This window comes from Ranitomeya imitator, chromosome 4, assembly GCF_032444005.1.
Source record: "Ranitomeya imitator isolate aRanImi1 chromosome 4, aRanImi1.pri, whole genome shotgun sequence".
Taxonomy (NCBI): Eukaryota; Metazoa; Chordata; class Amphibia; order Anura; family Dendrobatidae; genus Ranitomeya; species Ranitomeya imitator.
The window spans coordinates 45,941,068-45,966,077 of record NC_091285.1 but is presented as its reverse complement, the minus strand read 5'-3'; positions in this window follow the sequence as shown (position 1 = coordinate 45,966,077).

Below are 25,010 nucleotides of genomic sequence, written 5' to 3'. Positions count from 1 at the left end.
ATTAGACTTCGCATACCAAGTCAAGGGGGCCAATACTAATAGATGATGTTTGCACAAAAAAATGAACTAAGGGCCATATGTCCAGCTACAGGTGTTCCACTGTCCTTACACCATCACTCTCAAAGCCTATCATGGTGCAGAGCAAGATGGAAATGAAAGCTGAAATGGAGGACTGTTCCCTTCAGTTATAAGGTTTGGATGCAATGGTAGCCATAAATTGGTCTGCAGACCACATACACAACTTAATAATAATAATCTTTATTTTTATATAGCGCTAACATATTCCGCAGCGCTTTACAGTTAGCACACATTATCATCGCTGTCCCCGATTGGGCTCACAATCTAGAATTCCTATCAGTATGTCTTTGGAATGTGGGAGGAAACCGGAGAACCCGGAGGAAACCCACGCAAACACGGAGAGAACATACAAACTCTTTGCAGATGTTGTCCTGGGTGGGATTAGAACCCAGGACCCCAGCGCTGCAAGGCTGTTGTGCTAACCACTGCACCACCGTGCTGCCCCTAAACTTCATGTAGAAGCCTCACGAGGAAACGTGAAAGTGTTTCAGGAGCTTTTTTTCAGCACGACAATGCAAGGCTGCATGTTACTCATGATACTGTGAGCAGCCCATGTGACCTAAACGTGCTACCTTGGCCTGTAGCTTCTCCGAACTTGTCTCGCATTGAGCACATCCAGAAAATCATTGTTAAAGGAGCTGCCAGCAGTGCATCTTGATGATTTGCTGTAGTGCATTCAGTGTATACACGTCAGGGTGTGGAATTTTTCACATCACACATGCTAAATACTGAATAAATCTAGATGTTTTGAAAATATTGTTTCCATTTTTTTTTATTAATTAAATATAATTACCTTGTCTATTGATCCAATGATTTCCATAATTCCACAGCTTTATTTTTTCGTGTTGTAATTTCAATGCGGAGGATTGTATAATTATGTCCTGTTTGTTTATTTGTACACTGTATAATAGATCGCCATTTGTGGAGGTGCGAAAAGATACCAGAGAGGGAACCATGCAATATAAGGCTGGTCCTGTCAATAATAAGGACAGATTTAAACATTGTTCTCATCTTTGCGATAAATGTGAGCAGGGTCCTATTATGCCTCAGTCCGAGACGAGGTGGTTATGCATGCATTCATTTCCATAAGAGCTTCCAAAAATTACAACCTCCTAAAGAAATGAATGGAGAGTGCTACATCCATCTAGCGGGGCCTTGTTCTTGAGAAAGAAACTGGTCCAGGTACGGACTGGGGCTAAAATTCAGTCCTGGCATTTGAAATCACACAGGCCCATGTTGTCCCTGTCCCCAAGAACCAGATGGGATATATTATTAATATTACCCTGGATGGAGGAAACAAAGATTTTCTACAAGACCAATATTTCTTCTGATACCCGTGGCCTACTGGGGTAAGTGACGGAGTCAGTGACATTGTGCTCCATCACAACTCTTAACAGTATGGTTGTCTTGAGAACACCGATTTTGTTAACAACATAGCAGACCAGGTAGCCCATGACCAGCCAGGCCCTTCTGGCATTTGCCAGAATTGCCAGATGGCCAGTCCGGCCCTGAACTGGTCCTTCTGATATGATTCATGTCGGTCATTCATATGGATGTACCATAAATGTACAACATGAATCAACCCCTATAATGGCTTCCAATCCATTTCCTCACACCATCACCAGACCTTTCTTAAGCTCCATGGCTACATCCAATTGAGCGGGTAACTTTACAATAGCGTTACTCTCAGGGAATAAGTAACTGACAATGGCAAACATTTTTCTTTTCTAAATAGCCACAATTAAATAATAATAATAATAATAATAATAAAAAATAAATGAATAAGTAAATAAAGTAAATAAAAAGCTGCTGTCACAATACTTTGATCTATCACCACCGGGTATAATGGGCAGTTGATTGTATATGAACCTTTCTCCTTCGGTTTTACTTAAGGTTATGTTTTGGATTTCAGCTCGTTTTTCTCATTTCTTTTATACTGTGGTTCATAATGCACATTTAATAAGTGTAAATTATGGGGAATGTTAATGTGAACAGTTGCCAGCAGTACGTCCCCTTATAATGCTAAATAATGATTTCCGCACACGTTGACAATGGCTGGGAACACCAGAATGCTTTCCACTTAGCCGCGCACTTCCATTTTTTTTGTTTTTGTATAACTATAAATGTTTTCATTTCACTTAAAAATGTAATACTCTAAAAGCCGTTTTCTAATGGATTAAGCGTGAATGAGATGCATTTCGTTGCTGTCAGCCTCTTGCTGCTGTAGAGCAAATCCAACGTGTTGCAATTGATATTAATGGGTTAATACAGATCTCAGGCTGCTGCTGATTTTGGACTGGAGGGAAAATGAGTTTATAGTCCTCCTTGGTGGCCAGAAGGACCGGGAAACCTGCTGCTGTGCTCACTCAGGGCAAGGGGAAATTGGAATTGACTAAAAGATCTAAGCAATTGGAAAACATCTGGTGCCTTCCAGTTAATCCAGCCTTGGATGTGAATGCGGTGCATTGCGGCTATTTTCCTGATTGACAATATTCCATTTTTCACGGGAATATTCAAAAACTCTATAATTGCCTCTATAAACCATTCCAAAATGAGCTAGTTCTTATTTAGTCTTCTGCGCACAATGCAAGTTAGCGTTGGATAGTGGCGTGTCATACAGTGTCGAAATAACCATACAGTTCCATGCGGTGTTGTGCCCAAATATAAGAGCCATAAATTGGCCAAATAACATTACCTCTCAGTTTTCCAAGTAGCAAATACAAGTACCACTATCTCCATAAAATCCAAAGATAATATACTGCACAGTATCAAAAAGTGGTATCAAGTAGTGATGAGCGACTGTGCTCGTTACTCGAGTTTTCCGAGCATGCTCGGGTATTCTCCTAGTATTTTGGGTGCGCTCGTAGATTGTTTTTGTCTCCACAGCTGTATGATTTGCAGCTACTAGACAGCCTGAACACATGCAGGGATTGCCTGTTGGTTAGGGAATCCCCACATGTATTCAGGCTGTCTAACAGCCGCAAATCATTCAGCTGCGGAGACTCAAACATAATCTACGAGCGCACCCAAGATACTCGGAGAATACCCGAGCGTGCTCGGAAAACTCGAGAAATGAGCACACTCGCTCATCACTAGTATCAAGATGTTCAACAACAAACTTCACCCACTGAATCATCTTTTCACCATCACAGCCACATTTCTAGTTAATACAGGCCATTAAAGTTGTCATATGTTTCCAGCAACTAACAGCCGATGTGCTTCCAGAAGTTATTTTTGTTACAGTAGAACAAAAGATCATTCAAGGAACCATAATATGAATATTGACCCAAAAAATTCAAACATGGACTTCATTGTTCCAGATGACGTCATACAATGATGTATGGCTAACCCGTAGGGAAGTTTGGGTTTTGTTACCCGAATCAACTTTTGTCCAAAGTTCGGTTCGGGTGCCAGAAATTGAAACAGAACCCAAACTCCATTGAAATCAATGGGGACCCGAACTTTTGAGCTGGAAACTCTCTCTTTTTCTCTCTCTCTCTCTCTCTTTCTCTCCTCACTGACTTCACCTGGAAATGCGAACACTGAAACAGACTTCCGGAAAATCAGTTCGGGTTCATTCATCTCTACTAACCAGTATAGATAGCACGAAGAAGACCAATCAAATGTTGAGCTAACAATACAAATCCCTCCTGAAAAGCCTAATGTTTATTAATGCATAATATAAAATCTCCAAAAAAAACAAAAGATATAACTAATGAACTACATAAAAAAAAAGTAAAAACAAAAGATTTAACTAATGAGCTATATGGAAACCACTAAAAACAAAAGCTATAACTAATAAACTGCACAGAACACGCTAAACAACACACTAATATTGTTTGTGTTGTTGTGTTTTCAAGCTTTTTCTGTGTAGTTCATTAGTTATATCTTTTATTATAGGGTTTGTTATGCAATAATAAACATTATTTTTTTTTAGGGATTTGTTTTGTAGGCTGAACAGATGTATGTGTATCATCGGCTGGCTATAATTATCCTTTGATTTTAATTTCACCAAACATACATTTATAATGTTTGAAATCAGTTATTACTATCACGGATATGAGCACCTTTCATATCATTGAAATGTACTGATTTAAATAATTCCAGGAAAAAATGTACAACTAATTAGTCTCCAAATGAAGGAATCTAAGCTGATAGGTGCTGCCCACGGATCAGGCAGCATGTATTAGGCGCTGGCTGTATGGTCTTAGCCAGATATGTTTGACTCTGAAATGCATTTTAGTGAAGAACATGCTTTAAAAGCCACAGGGCACTGAGTAGCCCTATAGACCAGTCAGACAGGCGGGTCCATGGTGGCTTCTCCCCGCCCACTGCCCTGGATTGACAAGTCTCTCCCTATACACGTGCATAGCATGAGACCTCTCACTCTACTACATCAAGCAGGGAGAAGACGCCAAGGACTGTCCGACACGAGAACATCTCGGTCTCCAGTGGCTTTTAAAGCATGTTTTTCTCTGAAACGTCACTGCATGTCAAAGTCACACATACTGGGCTGCGATCGTACAGCCGGCGCCTGTCGATCAGTCATCATATATCAGCTGTGAGGTTTTTTTACAGATAGAACACATACTTGTTACAACCTATGGATCTTATTCACACGTTCTTTTTTTTGTGGACCAGAGTCATGTCACACTCAAAATTATCCAGTCTATGGGTCCATCGATAATCACTCTAATGGAACCGTGTGCGGTCTGTTATTAACATTGTAATGTATAGGACGAACTTTTCATTTCAATGTATTTCTTTTTTTCCTAAAAGAAAAATCACTGATGAAACACTATTGGTAACAACTGGCCGCGTGACCATAGATGGATGAAAATCTGATCCAAAACGCTGATGAAAATCAGACCACTTTTTTGTTGCTGACCAGAAAAATCCCCGACAATTTTTTTAAAAATATTCCCTTTTGCAGACCATACACTTTTCTTCATTGCCCAGCTATGTCCTCTTAAATGAGTGTCTGGATCCGAGCCCTGATTTTGATAATACAAAACCTACAAGAAACAAAATAAGCAAAAATCCTGCTGCAACTAAGTGTAGGACCGTCCCGATCAGGGTCACCTTGTCGACGGTGGGATGGCTTTTGTGCTATTTTTGATCAAAAACAGTATTACTAAGAACCCTGAGTTATTTAAATACACTTTTGTTTTTACTTATTTAGTTACAGCAGGGTTTTTGCTCATTTTGTTTCTTGTAGGTTTTGTATGCTTTATGGCCAATGTGAACAAGTATTTATGTGCTGCATGTGTACCAAATTAATCCAAGCACAATTTTTTTCTCTTATTTTGATAATGTTGCATCCCGACACCAAACACAAGAAGCATTCAGGGAGTGCTTTCGAAAAGGAGATTTGCCAACTTGTCCATACTCTTTTTCCATGAGCCTCCCATGAGTTCTGGGAGAGTAAGCAAATGTGATATAGCTTCGGAATCGGGTCATTTCCAAAACAAAAAAGTGTTCAAGTTATATACAGATAGTCCTGCATCTCTTTTATATGTTATAAGCATTTCTTTGTGACAGGCTTTATGGGCCCAGTGGGAATTTCTACACAGATGTTGTATCCATTATCTTGGATATAACAGAGGAAAATCTGTAAAAGAGCTTCTTTAGATAGGTATCTTACATGGTAGTAACATTTTGATATAATCCCTGTTTTCTCTGCTGCAGATTTAACAGGGCTCAGAATGCGGAGCCCTGTGTAACCCCGCCCACACCACTGATTTGCAGCTTTCTGTGTACACCGGCTGCCAATCAGTGGTGGGGGCGTGGTTACATCGAGCAGTCGACTAGAAGGCACGAGACACCTAGTCCTTTAGCGACAATCTGCTTTTAATTGAAACTGTAAAACACAGCCCAGTAAATGATACATCCCTGGAATCAGGGTCTCAGCCTTTACATCATACTGCTCTTAGATTGCATAGGAAAACGTACTAACTAATTTCGTTGAAGTCCATTCGCCAGGATTCCCTAAGCATGGGCAAAATTGGACTTAAAAGCCGATTTTTTTTTTGCCTATTTTGGACCTAAGACGTGCCAAATATGATGAGATTGTTTCCAGAAATTAGTAAATGTAATCTTATACGGCAAAATTTGCGGTAAATTATTGGGTATATAATTTGGTTCACAAGATCTAGGTAACCCTGGCCTCTATCAGTCGACTCAATCTAATCGCAGCAATCTCTCAGTGTCAGTAAGATGAAATGAAAACTGCAGCCAAATGAAGGCAGAAGATTTTCCCACGTGGCCTTGTGCATACGATTTTTTAGAAACTCAAGCTGCCTGCTTTACAAAATTGCATTTCGGGAATATTAGTCGTAGACTATTTACATTCAGACTTTCATGAACACACAGAAGTGATGGCAAGTCTGTTGTGTTGCAGGTATATATCATTTTATGTATTCTCCAAACAGTTAAAATCACCCGTATTTAACCCTTTTTTTTTTACACGGAAGTGGACAAAAGGGATCCAGGAATGGTGCAAAGGAGGGGACTGGGCAGAGGAGAACGCATTGTGCTGCATATTATCAGCACTGTCTGTCCTAATTGCTTGTTGAGGCTGAAACAATTTGGTTAAAAGCGGCTTTGCTTAATTATGAGAGTTTTACTGGGAAAAAAAAGCTGGGAGGGGGGGAAGGGATATTCTGAGAAGAGAACTCGTTATTTCTTTATTAGCACTGGGGGTAAGGGAGATGGCCCTTCTACCTTTAATTCTCTTCTTTTCAATCAAGAAAAATAGATGTTTGAAGAATATCGGTAGCGCCATTATACTGCTTTCCATCAGCTCGCTTTTTAATCTTTCGAAAGTATTTAAAGGAAGCCAGGAAATACTTGGCTCCAAAACGTTATATTGATTGAACATGTTGTTAAACCTCAGAAATGAAGCTGAAGATGGAGATTCCGGTATAGTTCTACTTGTCCATTGTTCATCATCACCTCTGAATCGTACCTTCAACCTCAAGACCCAAAACCCTACCTGTATGCCACTGTTCTACCTTATGTCTACTCACATCTGAGCACTCTTCCCATCGGCCCAAGGTGTTTTAATTAGAGCTTGATTCTGCCTGCCCTTAAAATTGGGAGAGGCACATAAGGTTAGGGTCCCAACAAAGGAATATGCCTTGCCATGGCTGTTGGGCTCTCATAAATTGGCCTATTTCTGCACTAAGTACCTTCATTTTTAACATATTTTCTACAGCAGTAATACCATTTCAGAGAGCAGTTATATTTTCTTGCTCACCTCTGTATCTGGCCCTAGAGGAATGCATCCCAAACCCATCTAAACATTTACAGTCCAATAGTAATTGACATTCTTGAGATGTCCTCTATAATCTTTAAACCAAATGTATTATTAGAGTAAAGGGATTACCTGCTTTATTCTTATTTTAAAGGGGTTGTCCAATTATCCCCTTCGTAAACAAAACAGTGCCCAATTTAAAATGAAAACAACATATACGGTACTCACCTACCAGATCGGCGCTGTTCCAGCCGTGCCAGAGCTGTGTCTGCGGGCGCTCTCTTGACATGTCACATGATTGCTGAAGCTTACCAGCAGTCACCGATGGGCTGCAGCCTTCACTTCACTCATCCAAAACTGTTTAGTTCAAGGGAAGTGTGGGCGCTGCAGCCAATCCGACACTAGACTCAGCTGTCTGCTTATGAAGCTCTAACCCGAGCTTCAAAGCTAGAATATGATTCGAAATGGATGGAAGTTTATTTTAATTTTTAATATAGACATTGATATTACTCATAAATAGCGAATTGCAGCCCGAAACTTTCTATACGTTACTACTCTAGTGTACGCATCTTCCCAATAAGGAATAGAATTGGGACCCATTTTCCAAAATGTATGTCCTGGAATTGTGACCCAAAATGAGAATCTACTTGTGAAATCAAGCCATCAAAATCCTATGTTGTTATGTTTCAGACCTACTGTTTGTGACCAGCATGTGTTCTGATCTCACATTCCCTACTAGCAGAAACGGACATATCATTGATGCAACCCGCGTGGCTCAAGAGGTAAGGGGGCCATTTCTACCTCCAAAGTCAGAGGAATTAAGAATCAAGATGAGCTATTAGGCTGCAAATGGCTCACATGTTAGCCTTACACAGGGCACCTTTTTTTCTGTGTCCTACTGATTAGTCCATTTTCTCCCTGAATAAGGACGCAAGTTCCACCCCTCTGGCTCATTCAGCTACAGTAAAATATCATCTCACAGCCGTCTGCTTTACCATTGCTGGTTACCAAAAATGGGGGGGACCCCACATAGTTTTTTCATTATTTATTAGCTTAATACAAGTACAGTAAACTACACACGCAAGGAACTAATTATATATCTCATGGATATCTACAGTATCTATCTATCTATCTATCCATCTATCTACCATATATACTCGAGTATAAGCCGAGATTTTCAGCCCAAATTTTTGGGCTGAAAGTGCCCCTCTCGGCTTATGCTCAAGTCACGGTCGGCAGTGGGGTCGGCGGGTGAGGGGGAGAGAGCGTGTCGCATACTCACCTAGTCCCGGCGCTCCTGGCGCTCCCCCTGCCCGTCCCACGGTCTTCGGTGACGCAGCTCTTCCCCTGTTCAGCGGTCACATGGTACCGCTCATTAAAGTTATGAATATGGACTCCACTCCCATAGGGGTGGAGACACATATTAATTTCTCTAATGAGCGGCAACGGTGACCACTGACAGAGGAAGAGGCTGCGGCACCCGGAGACAAGCTGTCCGGGGGAAGGAGCCTGGGACACCAGGAGCAGGTAAGTATGTCATATTTACCTGTCCGCGTTCCACCCGCCGGGCGCCGCTCCGTCTTCGCGTCCTCTTGCAGTGACTGTTCAGGTCAGAGGGCGCGATGACGTACTAGTATGCGCGCCGTCCTCTTCCTGAACAGTCAGTGCGGAGAGACGCCAAGACGGGACGCTGAGGAGCTGCAAGCAAGAGAGGTGAGTATGTCGTTTTTTTTTTATTGCAGCAGCAGCAGCGTTATATATGGCACAGATTTATGTGGAGCATCTATGGGGCAATAATCAACGGTGGAGAGCATTGTATATGGCACAGCTTTCTATGGAGCATCTATGGGGCCATACTGAACGGTGCAGAGCATTATATATGGGGCACAGCTTTATGTAGAGCATCTATGGGGCCATACTGAATGGTACAGAGCATTATATATGGCACAGCTTTATGTAGAGCATCTATGGGGCCATACTGAATGGTACAGAGCATTGTATATGGCACAGCTTTATGTGGAGCATCTATGGGGCCATAATGAACGGTATGGAGCATCTATTTTTATTTTTTAAATTCACCGGTAGCTGCTGCATTTTCCACCCTAAGCTTATACTTGAGTCAATAAGTTTTCCCAGTTTTTTGTGGCAAAATTAGGGGGTCGGCTTATACACGGGTCGGCTTATACTCGAGTATATACGGTATCTATCTACCTCTTTGCACATCTTTAACACATAAAAATCTGTCATTTCCATTCTGAATTCTATTTCTGTACATGTCACATGGAAGGCACACGGATGTCACATGGATGTCATCTGTGTGCCATACTCATTTTAAACGGGCCCATAAACTTGTATTGGTCCATGTGATCCATGCTGCCAGTGAAAAATGGACATGTCTCCATAAGGTTCCCATGGACACATGGTCCGTGTCAAAATTCGGACATGTAAATACCATAGATTATAATGGGTGTGAATGTGTAAGTGTCTCCAGTACGTGTGAAAAAGGACAGCACGTAACAGAGTCACGTACATGGGAAAGAAGCCTTAGAGGATGCACGAGAATATTGATTATTAACCAAGCAGTGACAGATTTTATAATAATTTCTGTGCATGCATGTGTCAGGATTTGAGTTCCATATGTGTCCAGCTTTAAACAAGAATGTAATAATGCAGGGCTATTTCTTTTAGTGAAGTCTTAGTATAATCATAGCAAATAGCTTATTTCCGTGGCTATATAAAATACCTGCGGGGATTCTGAAAACCATTATTACACCCCACCGTGCCATGCCTTGGGATGATAACACAGTAAAAATCATTCTTGGAATGGAAAATATTCATATGCTCAGTACAAATTACAATTTGGTAATATGTCAATGTCGCACTTGTGCCTATGTGCACACTAAAACTTACCCTAGAAACAGAATTCTGTTTGGTGGATGCCAGATCTTGAGAAAGTCTCACGTCTGAAGACCAAATAGGAGATTTTGATTTCATTCAATTTCATCCAAGCGTAGAGCAACAGTGGTCCTACGTCCTATTTCTTCTCCTATTTATTATACTACTGGCACCCTTGATTTGCTACTCAGGACTCAAACTAGTCCCACAAACTAGTCATGTTTAGGTCAGCTATCTTCGGTGTTTAGCAAGCTTAGGGTTTCTGGTGACACATCATCATATCCAAGGTCCCCTTTTCTATGAGAGGGCACTCTTTCTCTTCGATGACTTCAAGGTTGCCCTACTCTCTTGTTTCTTAGTCTCTTTTTCTATACTTCACACACACAACCGCATAATTGCTCATAGGCACTTTCTACTTGAACTTGCCTCTATCTGACTATCTACAAGAAGCAGTCACTTGCCCTAACACTAAGCTCCTCACAACTGTGGGCTAGTCCCGAACATTAACACTATTCTATTCTAACCTCACTATCTCACTGCAATAACTATCTTATCCTACCTATGTTATGTCCTAAGTAGTGATGAGCGAATATACTCGTTACTCGAGATTCCCGAGCACGCTTGGGGTCCTCCGAGTATTTTTTAGTGCTCGGAGATTTAGTTTTTCTTGCCGCAGCTGAATGATTTACATCCGTTAGCCAGCATAAGTACATGTGGGGGTTGCCTGGTTACTAGGGAATCACCAAATGTAATCAAGCTGGATAACAGACGTAAATCATTCAGCTGCGGCATGAAAAACTAAATCTCCGAGCACTAAAAAATACTCGGAGGACACCCGAGCATGCTCAAGAAATCTCGAGTAACGAGTATATTCGCTCATCACTAGTCCTAAGTCCTAACCTATATCTTACCCTACACTTTTCTTGCATATCACATCTTACATTATGCATTGCTTCATATTGAATAGTCAAACATCACATGACACAATACATTACATAGAAAAGACGGAAGACACCATACACATAACGCAATTGGTGTCTTCAGGGGTAGGAACGTGACACTCCGGTCCACCTCCCTTACATATGATGCATCTGATACCTAAATACACGTTACACAAATCTCAGGCTCCTTTTGAGTCAGTCAAGAATGTACTCCAGTCATGACCTAGAGTAAAATGTACCTACTGTATAATTTACAAAACTTTGTAACTTTAATTATAGTGGATCTGTCAGGTCTTGCTGGTCTATGTACATAAAGTAAAGATGGATCCAGCTACATGGATAACAATTCCTGAAATTTTTTGTTTATATAAAAAATTCCACAAAATGTCCATAAAAGCCCAGAAGCGAAACACCCCTAGCACGTTTCTGGTGCATGTAGCACCTTTTGTCATAGCAGCCCATGTCTCTTCTGCATTTTTAGGTAAGTGGTGGACTGAGGGTAAAAATGGCAAAAGTTGCACAATTTTTGTACACCTATTCATTGTGCAACTTTTAACACTAGTACTATGGCATACAAAAGCGTTTGTTGAATTTTTCCTTTGCTTTACATTAGTCTGCCACTAAATTCCACTTCATTGTAACGTGTGCCGGTTGGACTTTGATGTCTTTGCATTGCCCTCTCCTTTACGACACAAAAATAGTACATAAAATGCGATCCTTTGAGTTTCAGCAACAACCTTATTTTCCTTTTGCTTCTCCTTCTTGATTCAGTTTTGTGGTTTTCCTTTGATCAAATATTAGACGGTAATGAAACGTTAATACAAAACGGGCCATCCAATTTTATTTCGGGGGCACTGGCAGACACTGCTGCTGATGAGGACATAGAAGGTCAGCTTTTTGGATTTTTTTTTTTCTCGAAACCTTCTTTGACCTTCAGAGATGAGTGATTCCAAAGGTGTCCAATGACTGCTGACTTGTCCTTCTCCATAGATAAAATACAAAAAAACAAACCTTCACAAAAGAAGTCGAGAATAAAATATACCAAAAAATATATAAACTTTATTAAATATAAGAAATGACAATAAAAACAAGGCAGTGGCCACCAGTGCAGCAGCAAAGGTGGGGCTCACACAGGGGCACCCTCAATAACACAGCATATATGGCAGTAATAGATAACAAACAGATAGCACTGTCTAGGTAATTACAACAGTGACCACATAAGTAAATAAATCAGAAGCAAGTGGGTACATATAAGACAAAAGACAAAGGTAATACAATAATGTGTACAGTACCAAGTATGCAAGTGAAAAGACTAATAAACTATGTCCCCTAGCATAGACAAGAAGCTATCTAAGATAAATAAATAAGCCATATATATATAGACTCTGTATAAATGCATTTCCTTGCGAAACGCGCGTCGGGTGTGGTGGGTCTCCGGGTGCCTCTTCGTGGTAACTATACCATTCATTTATACAGAGTCTAAGCTAAGCTAAGCGGAGGTTAATAGATCCGTTTTCCCATTACATGTTGCCCAAAATATGATATATAAAACATTTACCTTTTTCACAATTTACAGCCTATACATTTATATTTTTCATTTTATAAGGTATAATGCTCTCTGGTTTGTGAAAATATGGCAAAAACTAAAGTGTTAAATAAAAAGGTAAAACAAAATCCCTCTAATATAATAATAGCTGATGGCAATACCATAAGCTGCATTTTTAATTACAGTAAATTCATCCACGTTATATTGGAGTGGCAGTGAAACTGAGGACGGTTGAAAGATACTAGATACTGATTTCAGCTGGAGGGCCAGAAGGACAGTTTACAGACCAATAAAAAATATATTAAAAATCGTAACAATATTAATTCTGCATTGTATCTTAACAATCATGGGAAGCTTCCAGGTAGACCCTACTCTTCTTGACCGTAATCCCTATTCATTTTATCAACGTTTTCTAGATGATTATTTACAGGCATGGACACGACACTAATGAGGACATAGAAAACATCAAAAAGAGCAGATCCCAGGAAGAGGTTTCGTATAGTCCTGGCACAAAAATAGGAGCAATACTAAACTAGTACTAGAATACCTTGGTGTCCAATATGGTGGGTACATCCATATTATGAATTATACATTAGTTATAAATGCTTTACGTGGAAATCAATAGGGCCGCTGTGTTCCCTTGAGTTACTGTATTGGTTTTCTGGAATAATATCCTAGAATTTTAATTTTGCTCTGGGGTTAAAGAGCTGTAAAAACACAGGTTTATGGAAACTATTAAGCTTCATTCAGATATCTGTTTTTCACACATCTATTGTTTGTTTTTCATGAATAGAAGATTACATGTCTATTATGTGCACATCTACATTGAGGTGAGATGCCACAATGTGAGGCTTTAATACTTGAGATAGGACTGTCCCGATTGGGTACACCTTGACGCAGTGGGATGACTTTTACGCTTTCTTGATCAAAATAGTGTAAACCAAGTACCCCGTGTACTATTAATATTCACTTACTTTACTACAGGGTATGTGCTCATTTTGATTATATACTAGGTTTTGTCTGTCAAATGGCCACAGTATGAATGTATTCACACATACTGCACATATACCAGCTTATGCTCCAGCTCATTTCTTTTGTTTTTGCTGTAGTTTCTTTCACTTTGGGGCGTGACTCTCCCTTTTGAGCTAGGAATTTCATCCACATAGTTTCCCATGGCCAGGTGTCTGTACAGTCAGATCCCAGTTCCATACCTCCCAACTTTTTAAGAAGGGAAAGAGGGACAAAGATTGAGGCGCGCACAGCATGCTGTGGCAAATTTTAAGCCACACCTCTGACCACACCCATTTCACAACTAGTCACACCCATATCCCCTCCCCAACCACACCCATTTAGAACTGCTGATCACACTGTTTCATAAACAATAATTATAAACAAAAAAATATAGCCACACATGATTCTTCATACTGTATAATGGCCACACAAAATGCTCCATACTGTATAATGGCCACACAGTGCTCTATACTGTATAATGGCCTCACATGATGCTCCATACTGTATAATGGCCACACATGATGCTCCATACTGTATAATCGACACACATTAAGCTCCATACTGTATAATGGCCACACATGATGCTCCATACTGTATAATGGCCACACATGATGTTCCATACAGTATAATGGCCCCACATGATGCTCCATACTGTATAATGGGCCCACAGTGCTTTATACTGTATAATGGCCACACATGATGCTCCATACTGTGTAATGGCCACACATGATACTCCATAATGTATAATGGCCACACATAACGGTCCATACTGTATAATGGGCACATTGTGCTCCATACTGTATAATGGCCACACATGATGCTCCATACTGCATAATGGCCACACATGATGCTCCATACTGTATAATGGCCACACATGATGCTCAATGCTTCATAATGGCAACACATGATGCTCCATACTGTATAATGGTCACACATGATACTTCATACTGTATAATGGCCACATATGATGCTCCATACTGAATAATGGCCTCATGTGATGCTCCATACAGTATAATGGCCCCACATGATGCTCCATACTGTATAATGGGCCCATAGTGCTTCATACTGTATAATGGCCACACATGATGCTCCATACTGTATAATGACCACTGCTCCATAATGTATAATGGCCACACATAACGGTCCATACTGTATAATGGGCCCATTGTGCTCCATACTGTATAATGGCCACACATGATGCTCCATACTGCATAATGGCCACACATGATGCTCCATACTGTATAATGGCCACACATGATGCTCCATGCTGTATAATGGCCACACATGATGCTCAATACTGCATAATGGCCACACTTGATGCTCCATACTGTATAATGGCTACACAGTGCTCCATACTGTATAATGGCTTCACAGTGCAGGATGGGAGCAGCACATGACAGGATGGGAGCAGCACATGACAGGATGGCGATGCAAGATGGGAGCAGCACATGACAGAATGGAGCACAGGATGGGAGCACATGACAGAAATGGGGCAGCACATGACAGGATGGCAACGCAGGATGGGAGCAGCACATGACAGGATGGGGGTGCAGGATGCGAGCAGCACATTACAGGATTGGGGCGCAGGATGGGAGCACATGACAGGATGGGGACACAGGATGGGAGCAGCACATGACAGAATGGGGCACAGGATGGGAGCACATGACAGGATTGGGGTGCAGGATGGGATCACATGACAGGATTGGAGCGCAGAAAGAGTGTAGCACATGACAAGATGGAGGTGCACTAAACAGGATGAGGCCGCAGGATGGGGGCTGCCCATGACAAGATTAGGGTGCAGGATGGGGCTGCACAAGACAGGATGGGGGTGCAAGATGGTAGCAGCACATGACAAGATTTGGGCGCAGGATGGAAGCAGCACATACCAGGATGGAGACCATATACCAATATAAATGCTCGCCACCCGGGCATAGAATGGGTTCAATAGCTAGTCTATCTATATACACACACTGCTATATGTCCCTTATACTGGGCTTCATCTTGGTATATGTATCCCCCATCCTTGTAATATATATCCCTTATCTTGGTATATGCCCCCCATTCTGCTGCTGTTCTTTAACCCCTTTATTACCTATGCCGTAATAGTGCGACATATGTAATAAACCCCGGTTCAGTGCGGGCTCCGGTGCTGAGACCGCACTGAACCCGGCACACGTCAGCTGATTTATACAGTGGAGCCGCGTGTGTGTGTGTACGAGGTGTACCGAGTGGAGCCGCGTGTGTGTACAAGATGTACCGAGCGGAGCTGCGCATGTGTGTACGAGGTGTACCGAGCGGAGCCGCGTGTGTGTACGAGGTATACCGAGTGAAGCCGCATGTGTGTGTGTACAAGATGTACTGAGCGGAGTCGCGTGGGTGTGTACGAGGTGTACCGAGCGGAGCCGCGTGTGTGTACGAGGTATACTGAGCGGAGCCGCGTGTGTGTGTACGAGATGTACAGAGTGGAACCACGTGTGTATGTACGAGGTGTACCGAGCGGAGCCGCGTGTGTGTGTACGTGGTGTACCGAGCAGAGCCGCATGTGTGTACGAGGTATACCGAGCGGAGCCGTGTGTGTACGGAGCGGAATCGAGTGTAATTTTACATTGTGTAGTACGTACCAGCAATTGTGCCATGATTTGCTGCCTCATTATAAAGCACATGATACAATATCAGGCTTAGCTTAATGTCAGGCTTTACAAGGTTGCAGCACCCAATGAGGCTCAATTGTATGGGGATTATTGGTGAGGCTGCCATTGGGGAAAAATAGCAAGCCACATGGATTAGCTTAGCATCGTCGCCTTCTCCCAGGGAGCTGTAGCTGCTCCTCCTCCTCCAGCATTCACTGTCTGGACTACGGCACAGACTACTGATACGTCGCTGTGCAGTCACAGCAGCCAAGGCCAGTAAAAGAGGAGGCTGTGAGTGTCCATCCCACCCACCACCCTGCTGAGCCCCACTCATTCCACGCAGGATTAGCCAGGCATTATAGCTCCCTCCACTGCTGCTTACATTGGCACCCAGGCTGTGTCTGGCAGGTAAGCCCTGTTGTTAGGTACCTCAAAATGTCCCCTCTCTCCCTCTCTGAGCTGTACCACACGCTGGAAGAACAACATACAGAAGGGGAAGAGGCGTGGCCTATACAAGGGCCGTGTCGGCTGCTTCTCCTGCTGTGTGCGGGAGAAGCAGAGTCCCATGTGGGACTGCGGGGCAAAGCCTCCAAATCGGGACAGTCCCGCACAATGAGAGACAGTTGGGAGCTATGCAGTTCTTCACTGCCCCATCGACATTGAAGTCGGCTAACACAAAGTGAGGTTTTTGGGTTCTCCTTGTCGCGGTCAGATGGATTTTATGTTTTTTTCATCTAAATAGTGTTAACTTAGTACCCTGTGTTATTTACATGTACTATCATTATTAGTGATGAGCGAGTGTACTCGTTTCTTTGGTTTTCCTGAGCACGCTCGGGTGATCACCGAGTATTTGTAAGTGCTAGCAGATTTAGTTTTCATCGTCTCAGCTGAATGATTTACAGTTGCTACCCAGCCTGAGTACATGTGGGGGTTGCCTGGTTGCTAGGGAACATGTATTCAAGCTGGCTAGTAGCTGTAAATCATTCAGCTGAAGCGACGAAAACTAAATCTCTGAGCACTTACAAATACTCGGAGATCACCCAAGCGTGTTCAGGAAAACCCGAGCAACGAGTATACTCGCTCATCACTAATTATTATTCATGTACTCACTACATGGTACATACTCATTTTATTTTTATCTTAGGTTATACCCATTATAGTCTATGGGGCTGTTTATCGGGGGACCATGTGTCACCAAAAATAGAATTATGTCTGATTTTGATCCAATGGTTTAGTGAAAATTCACAGACAACACACGGATGGCATCCATCTATGTGATGTCCATTTTCAGCATTGTCTTGAATAGGAGAAGCTTTGGAAAAAAAAAAATTGGCAAACAAGAAAATTTGATAAAACTCTGATGGTAAAAACGGACATCGAAAAAATGGATGTCTGAATGAGGCCTTATAGAGAGCTAATCTCCAAAAATTTTTGGCATTTTTGAAGGCTATATACTCTTGGAGTTGACTATGATATTCCAAAATATTCTGCCTAAGATTTTCATTATTATTTATTATATTTGATGATATAGCTCCATTACCTTCCACAGCTCTCTATCGGCAGTATCATCACTGTCATCATTGGGGGCTCACAATCCAAATCCCCTTCCACTATGTCTTTGGAGTGTGGGAGGAAACACCTGAAGAACATGCAAACACCTTGCAGATGTTTCACATATTGTGATATTAAACCAGGATCCCACACTGTTGCAGCAACAGTCCTTCCTTGGAAGCGTGGGATTGTATGCTACTTCTAACCTAATCTTAGGGTGGCACAGTGGTTCAGTGGTTAGAACTTTACCATGGCAGTTCTGGGGTCCTGGGAACAATGGGATCAAATCCCACCAAGGACAACATCTTCAAGGAGTTTTTATGTTCTCCTCGTGTTTGTGTGGGTTTCCTCAGGGTTTGTGTGGGTTTGCTCAGGGTTTGTGTGGGTTTCCTCAGGGTTTGTGTGGGTTTCCTCAGGGTCTGTGTGGGTTTCCTCAGGGTTTGTGTGGGTTTCCTCACACATTCCAGAGGCATACTGATGCCAGATATTGGCATTGCATGGAAATGATGTTGTGCGTTGCCATAGCAGGCACATTGATGTCAGCTGACAACCTCGGTGCTGGCTACTGAAGAGGACGCCACACATCGTGGGAGCGGATGAAGGAAAGTAGAATGTTTTTTTATGCAGTGGCAGACTGAGGATACCTACACCAGGAATGGCCTCAGGATGGGAGACATATATAGCAAGAAGAAAATATATACCTGGAAGGGCCCCTGGATGGGGAATATACTGTATATAGCGTGAAGGTTCCAAGTAGGCGCGCTGTCTGGGTTTTATGTTTGACTCCGATCTCTCCTTCACCTCCCATATACAATCTCTTGCCCGCTCGTGCCGCTTACACCTAAAAAACATCTCTAGAATCCGCCTTTCTCACCATGGAGACAACTAAAACCCTCACTGTCGCCCTGATCCACTCCCGCCTGGACTACTGCAATGCTCTATTAATTGGCCTCCCCCTCACTCGACTTTTCCCTCTCCAGTCCATCCTTAATGCAGCAGCCAGGGTCGTCCACCTGGCTAATCATTACTCGGACGCATCCGCTCTTCGCCAGTCGTTACACTGGCTGCCCATTCATTACAGGATACAATTCAAAGTACTTGTTCTCACCCACAAAGCTCTCCACAGTGCGGCACCCCCTTACATCTCCTCCCTCATTTCTGTCTATCGGCCTAACAGACCACTGCGCTCTGCAAATGACTTTCGACTAATCTCTGCACTAATCCGTCCCTCCCACTCCCGACTACAAGACTTCTCCCGTGCTGCGCCAATCCTCTGGAATGCTCTACCCCAAGATATTAGGACCATCCACAATTTGCATAGTTTTAGGCGATCACTCAAAACACATTTGTTCAGAGCTGTCTACCACATTCACTAATCAGTCATTTTATGTTTGTGTGTGTGTAGCCCATTCACTATCCCTATCTATTCCCCACCCCCTGAAGATGGCTGGACCATCATTGTAAATACATCATTGTAAATACACACCTGTACTTTGTATCTCCCCCTCCTCATTGTGGATTGTAAGCTCTCATGAGCAGGGTCATCTTATTTCACTTTAATTATTGTATTGTTAACATTGTTACTTATGACTTTTGTGTTTGAAACTGTTAAACTGTAAAACGCTGCAGAATATGTTGGCGCTATATAAATAAAGATTATTATTATTATTATTATTAAGTATGAACTTACGCATATACCTGTAAGGGTCCAGGATGGAGGACATTACTACATAATGTTGGGGAGAGGGGCAACACTTGTGTCTTTATAGGCTTTTAAACACTACAATGGCACATACATCTGACCAACATGCAGTGGGGACCCAGGTTCAAATTTTGCAAAGGAACCCATCGGATTCTGGCTGTGAAATATGATGGCGCTATATAAATAAGCATAATAAATAACAGTTTTAACCACTGAGCCACTACAAAGTCCAATGAGTCTTCAGAGCAATGAATTAGCAGATTCGCTATAATTTATGCAGGTCTAATAGTGCATGATAACTTTTATTATACGTGAGGTCCAACTAATTTTGGATTACAGGAATGTTACTTGAATATGATTTTATTGTAAATATTTTCTAAACCAGCGGAATATATTGCAAGGCAATTACGTTTGTATAATATTTTGGAGTAAAATGTGCTGTAATAAATGAAAAAAATAAACTGAAAACCATTAAAATTAATTTATCCTGCTGGAAGCCCAAAGTACAAATATGGATTTATGAAAATAGGGAGATTATATTTTTGCAATCTGAAGTGGAAAAGAATCCAATTACAATGTCAAACACTGCTAAATACTTCCTATCACTACAAGGTGATGCTCTAGAGTCATGAACTTGCCATGTCTTTGAGGTTCTGGTTTTTTACGGACATTTCACTTTAACGGCACACCGTGTGGCTTGGAATGGTATCGCAGGTCAAAGAGACAGAACCCCCGACATGCTAAATAAAAATTAAATTCATGCTACCCCTGCATCTCACCTTACCGTAGATATGTATTTTTGTTAAAATCATGTAAAATCCAATCAATTTAATAATATGAATGCATGTCATAAAGCTTTTTTTTAGGTAAAATAAAAGGAAATTCTCTATGGTGAAAAAGGAAATTAAGAGTGTTCTTCGTCTCTATTTTAATGCTAGCTTTGAATAAAAATATATTATTATTTTATTATTCCATCCTGTCAGTTTAAGCAAAGCACTGGCCTGTGAAGCTCAGATGAGAGAGTAACATTCTCACACTTAAGGAATTATCTCTGCATCATTTGGAGTTTTCTGCTCTACTAATTCTCGACCCATTCCTACATCCTTCAGGCCTTTCATCTTGTGTTAAAGGGGACACATCTTCTCATTCAAGTTGATTAAACCCTTTACCAACCGGAGGTTTCAGGGGGGGAGGGTCAAAAGTAAAAAAAGGGTTAAATCACAGCCCGATTCCCTCTGGATATATAGCTTCTTTCGGGTTCTTTTTTGGGGGGTAAAGAGGGGAAAGGGGGTTATTGAGTATCTCCTACAGGTGATTTAAGGCCATAAACCGAATCATCTCACCTTACTCAAAATGTAGTCCATCATTTATTTCATTAGCTTGAATCTACAATGTCTGCTTCTTAGTACAGTTAAATATTAACACATGTATAAATTAAAAATAAACCATGTGAAGGGATTAGTTCATTTTTCATTAGCAGGTTAGCTTGCCAAGCTATCTCAGGGATTATTTAAAGTCAGTTTTTCAAAGATCAAATTTAATGTCTAGTAGTAAAAGAGTTGTGCTTTGTTAAATAATAATAATAATAATAATAATAGTAATTAAAAAAGCACCATGCCTGTCCATAGGTTGTGTCTGGTATTGCAGATCAGCTCCATTTAAAGTGAATGGGTCTGTACTGCAGAAGAAGAGACAGCCATATTTTGGTTAGACAGTCCCATAAAGCCCCATTAAATTTTAGAATTTCTTGATGTGTCACATTTAGTGTTGAGCATTCTGAAACTGTAAATATCGGGTATCGGCCGATATTTGCTGTATCAGAATTCCGATACCGAGTTCCGATATTTTTGCAATATCGGAAATCGGAATCGGAAGTGTTCCTAGTCATCTTCGGCGTGTGCGGTGCGTATGGTTCCCAGGGTCTGAAGGAGAGGAAACCCTCCTTCAGGCCCTGGGATCCATATTCATGTAAAAAATAAAGAATTCAAATATAAAATATGGATATACTCACCCCTCCGACGAACCCTGGCTCTCAGTGGTGCAACCGGCAGCCTCCGTTCCTAAGAATGCAGTGAGTGAAGGACCTTCGATGACGTCGTGGTCACGTGAGCGGTCAGGTGACCGGTCAACTGACCACAACGTCATCGAAGGTCCTTCACTCACTGCATTCTTAGGAACGGAGGCAGATGCTTGTATCGCTGATAGCCAGGGTCCGCCAGAGGGGTGAGTATATCCATATTTTTTATTTTTATTCTTTATTTTTTGCATGAATATGGATCCCAGGGCCTGAAGGAGAGTTTCCTCTCCTTCAGACCCTGGGAACCATCCAGGATAGCTTCCGATACTTGTGTCCCATTGACTTGCATTGGTATCGGGTATCGTATCGGCGATATCTGATATTTTTTGGATATCGGCCGATCCCATCCGATACCGATACCTTTAAGTATCGGAAGGTATCGCTCAACACTAGTCACATTTCCATAGCTTCCATCCATATTAAAAAAGGCAATAATTTTTGGACAATCCGTGCTAAAAAAAAAGCAATAATTTTTGGACAATTTATCTACATTATGGAGTAATATTCTACATCCTGGGCCGCATCCTGGCTTAAGATAAGACTTAACATCTAGATTTGCTCTCCAGAATGATTTGTAGAGAACAAAGGAATGAAGGTAACTTGATTTATGATAATGAAAACAAAAAGGATCTTCTATATAAAAGAAAAGATTTGAATCAGTTTACCTTCATTTTCCAATAGTCCCATGCATCAGTCCAAAGTTTGCAATTTTTAAGGATTGACAAATGATTACTGGAAATCATGTATTGAGAGAAGCTGGAGGCTACAATCCCACCAATGCTCAGGATCAGTGGCAACATAAAGAGGTTGTCTCAACTTGGAAGGATTTCGAATTGTAATGTTCTGCTTTTTGTCTAGGTTACCCGTCACTTATGCTGTATAAATGCAGTGGCCGGTCTAAGAAAGGCTTACAGACTCTTTTCTATAGAGCTTGTAAGCTCTGTTCTGAAGCTGGTTGTGTTCCAAGATCCAGCCAGCATCAATGCCCCTGCCCTTCTCGATGCTGTAGAGGCAAAACAGCTAAAGAGAGCAGAGTTCAGGACCATAAAAATGCTTCACACTGGTTCACGTTATTTTTTACAAATGCTTTTAAAATAGTTGTCTAGGACTTCAATATTGATGGCCTATCCTTGAAATAAGTCATCAATATCTGATTGGTGGGGGTATGACACCCGACACACTCGTCAATCAGCTGTTACCGATGTCGGCCGCAGCTGGAACTGCTCAGTTACGAAGCTGCACAGCTCTGTTGAAGGAATTGTGGCCTCAGTAAGGCAAACCACATCTGGATTGAATTGATAGCCAATGTGCGGTACCCAGCCACGACCACAATACAGTTGATGGAGCTGTGCTTGTTAGTGCAACGCCCCAGAGTCCTGGTTCGTTGCAGTAATGTTATTCTTCCACCAGGGGGAGTGATGTTACATCTGAAGGCAATGAAGGAGATCTTCTGTCCAGGTATCACAGACACACACACACTTCACACTCCAGTCCACCAAGGGGAGCAAAAGGTTCTATTAGGCCACTCCTCACATTAGGGTAAAACTGGTGGGTTGGTTAGGAAGTTATTCAGTCTTAGGAGAGAGAGTTCCTGGCTGGGGACCGACGAGGAAAGGTCTCCAGGTCGAGCTGGCTGGAGTGATCTCCAGTCAGATCCAGACTACAGTCTGAGGAGGGAGAAGGACACGGAGCTGCGCCTGCAACCCATGCGGCAGCATCCTAGGAAAGGACGCGAAAGGAATTGTGCTGTAGTGAGTGAGAAAAGAAGTCATAGCAATAGGAGTGAAACATCAGTGGGAGACGAGCTAGAAGCAGGCTGCCTCCATCTGAAGCGCAGATCCGGTGGCCAGAACACCGAGGGAGTAAAGAGCTCTATGCCGTTACTTCAGAGACTGGCAGGACAGTTAATTCCATGTTAGCTGCCCGACCTTTAATACCTAAGAAGACACGGTGGCAACTTGTGGGGGCCGGGGCATCTCTAGGGTCCCTGTAAAAAGCCTCAGGCCATCAGTCATATGGGTTTGTTCTATCCGACAGACTGGCCGGACTCTGCCTACCCTGTGGTCCATACCCTGGACTGTGGATGCGGAAGCCTTCAGTAAAGGTAAAGAGACTGCAACCTTGTGTCCTCGTTATTCACTGTGCCTTGCACCATCCACCATCTACATTTTGGGAAGCCCTGGGGACACACTTCCCCTGTGGGAAGGTATACCATCTAGCTGCCATAATATCACCCCAGCGGACCCCTAAGCAGCGTCGGTTACGCTGACCGAATACCACAGGTGGCGTCACGAACATTATGCTATAAACTATTGTCCTTTTATTGGACGCCCCTCAAAGGGCCACGGACTGGGTCAAGTCACCGTGACATCCCCACTGAGTACAGAAGGGCCCGGATCCGAGTACCCCGTTGCCCTGACGTGGGGGCACTCCAAATTTTGGCATCACAAACAGGATCTACTTAAGCCTGAAAAATCGGGTCATGTGCGCCTTAGAACTGTGCCAGAATCGTATTTGAACTGTTTGTGCTTAAGGACTGTGTATTGCCATTTGCCGCCAAAATTCCCGCAAAAACCACCACCATTACTGCGCCACGAGGAGCGCTGGAGAAGAAGAAGGATGTGGAGTTGTGTGCATGAACGGACTGAGAAGCACGAAAAACAATGGCCGCCCAGTCCAAATATCTTTGCACCTTGAGGACGTGTCCGTCAGCAGCTGAGATCCGCCTCCTGATCCTCAATGGCGGGTGGAGACAATGAAACAGGAACCGCCCACGGAGGAGAGAGCGGGAAAAGGACAAGGAAGGAACAGACATGGCGGCCCCCACGGGCCCACGTGAAAACGGTCTGGCCCGGCGTAGACCTCCGTTACTAGAGGAGTACTCAGACCTATCACCGCTGGGGAATATGGTCCGCTCGGAGTCGTTCACAGAGGAGCCTGGCGGCCAGCCCCTGGGTAACTGGATCGCAGCGGCAGGGTCTCGGAGGCTGGTTTTGTGCAGGAGGATCGCCCGAAAGGAGACGCGACCCACACCGTCGCTGGTTACAGCGTTTTCATCCACGGAATGGAGCGATGGCGGTGGAGCTTGCCCATATGCAGGTACCAGCCATAGTTGCATCCTGGGTATCCGCCTGTCCCCTGTGTCTGCTCATTCCCCACCACATCTGTGGGAAATCCGATCTCACCGCCGCCAAGTCACGGGTCGCGGGAGCATGACCTTAGGGTCCTCCCCTGGGGAGAGTACCGGCGGCACCTAATGACCGAATGGAGGGAGGAAGCCGAACAAGAGGCTCAGGGCGCCTTGCTGGACGACTTTCCTTCGAA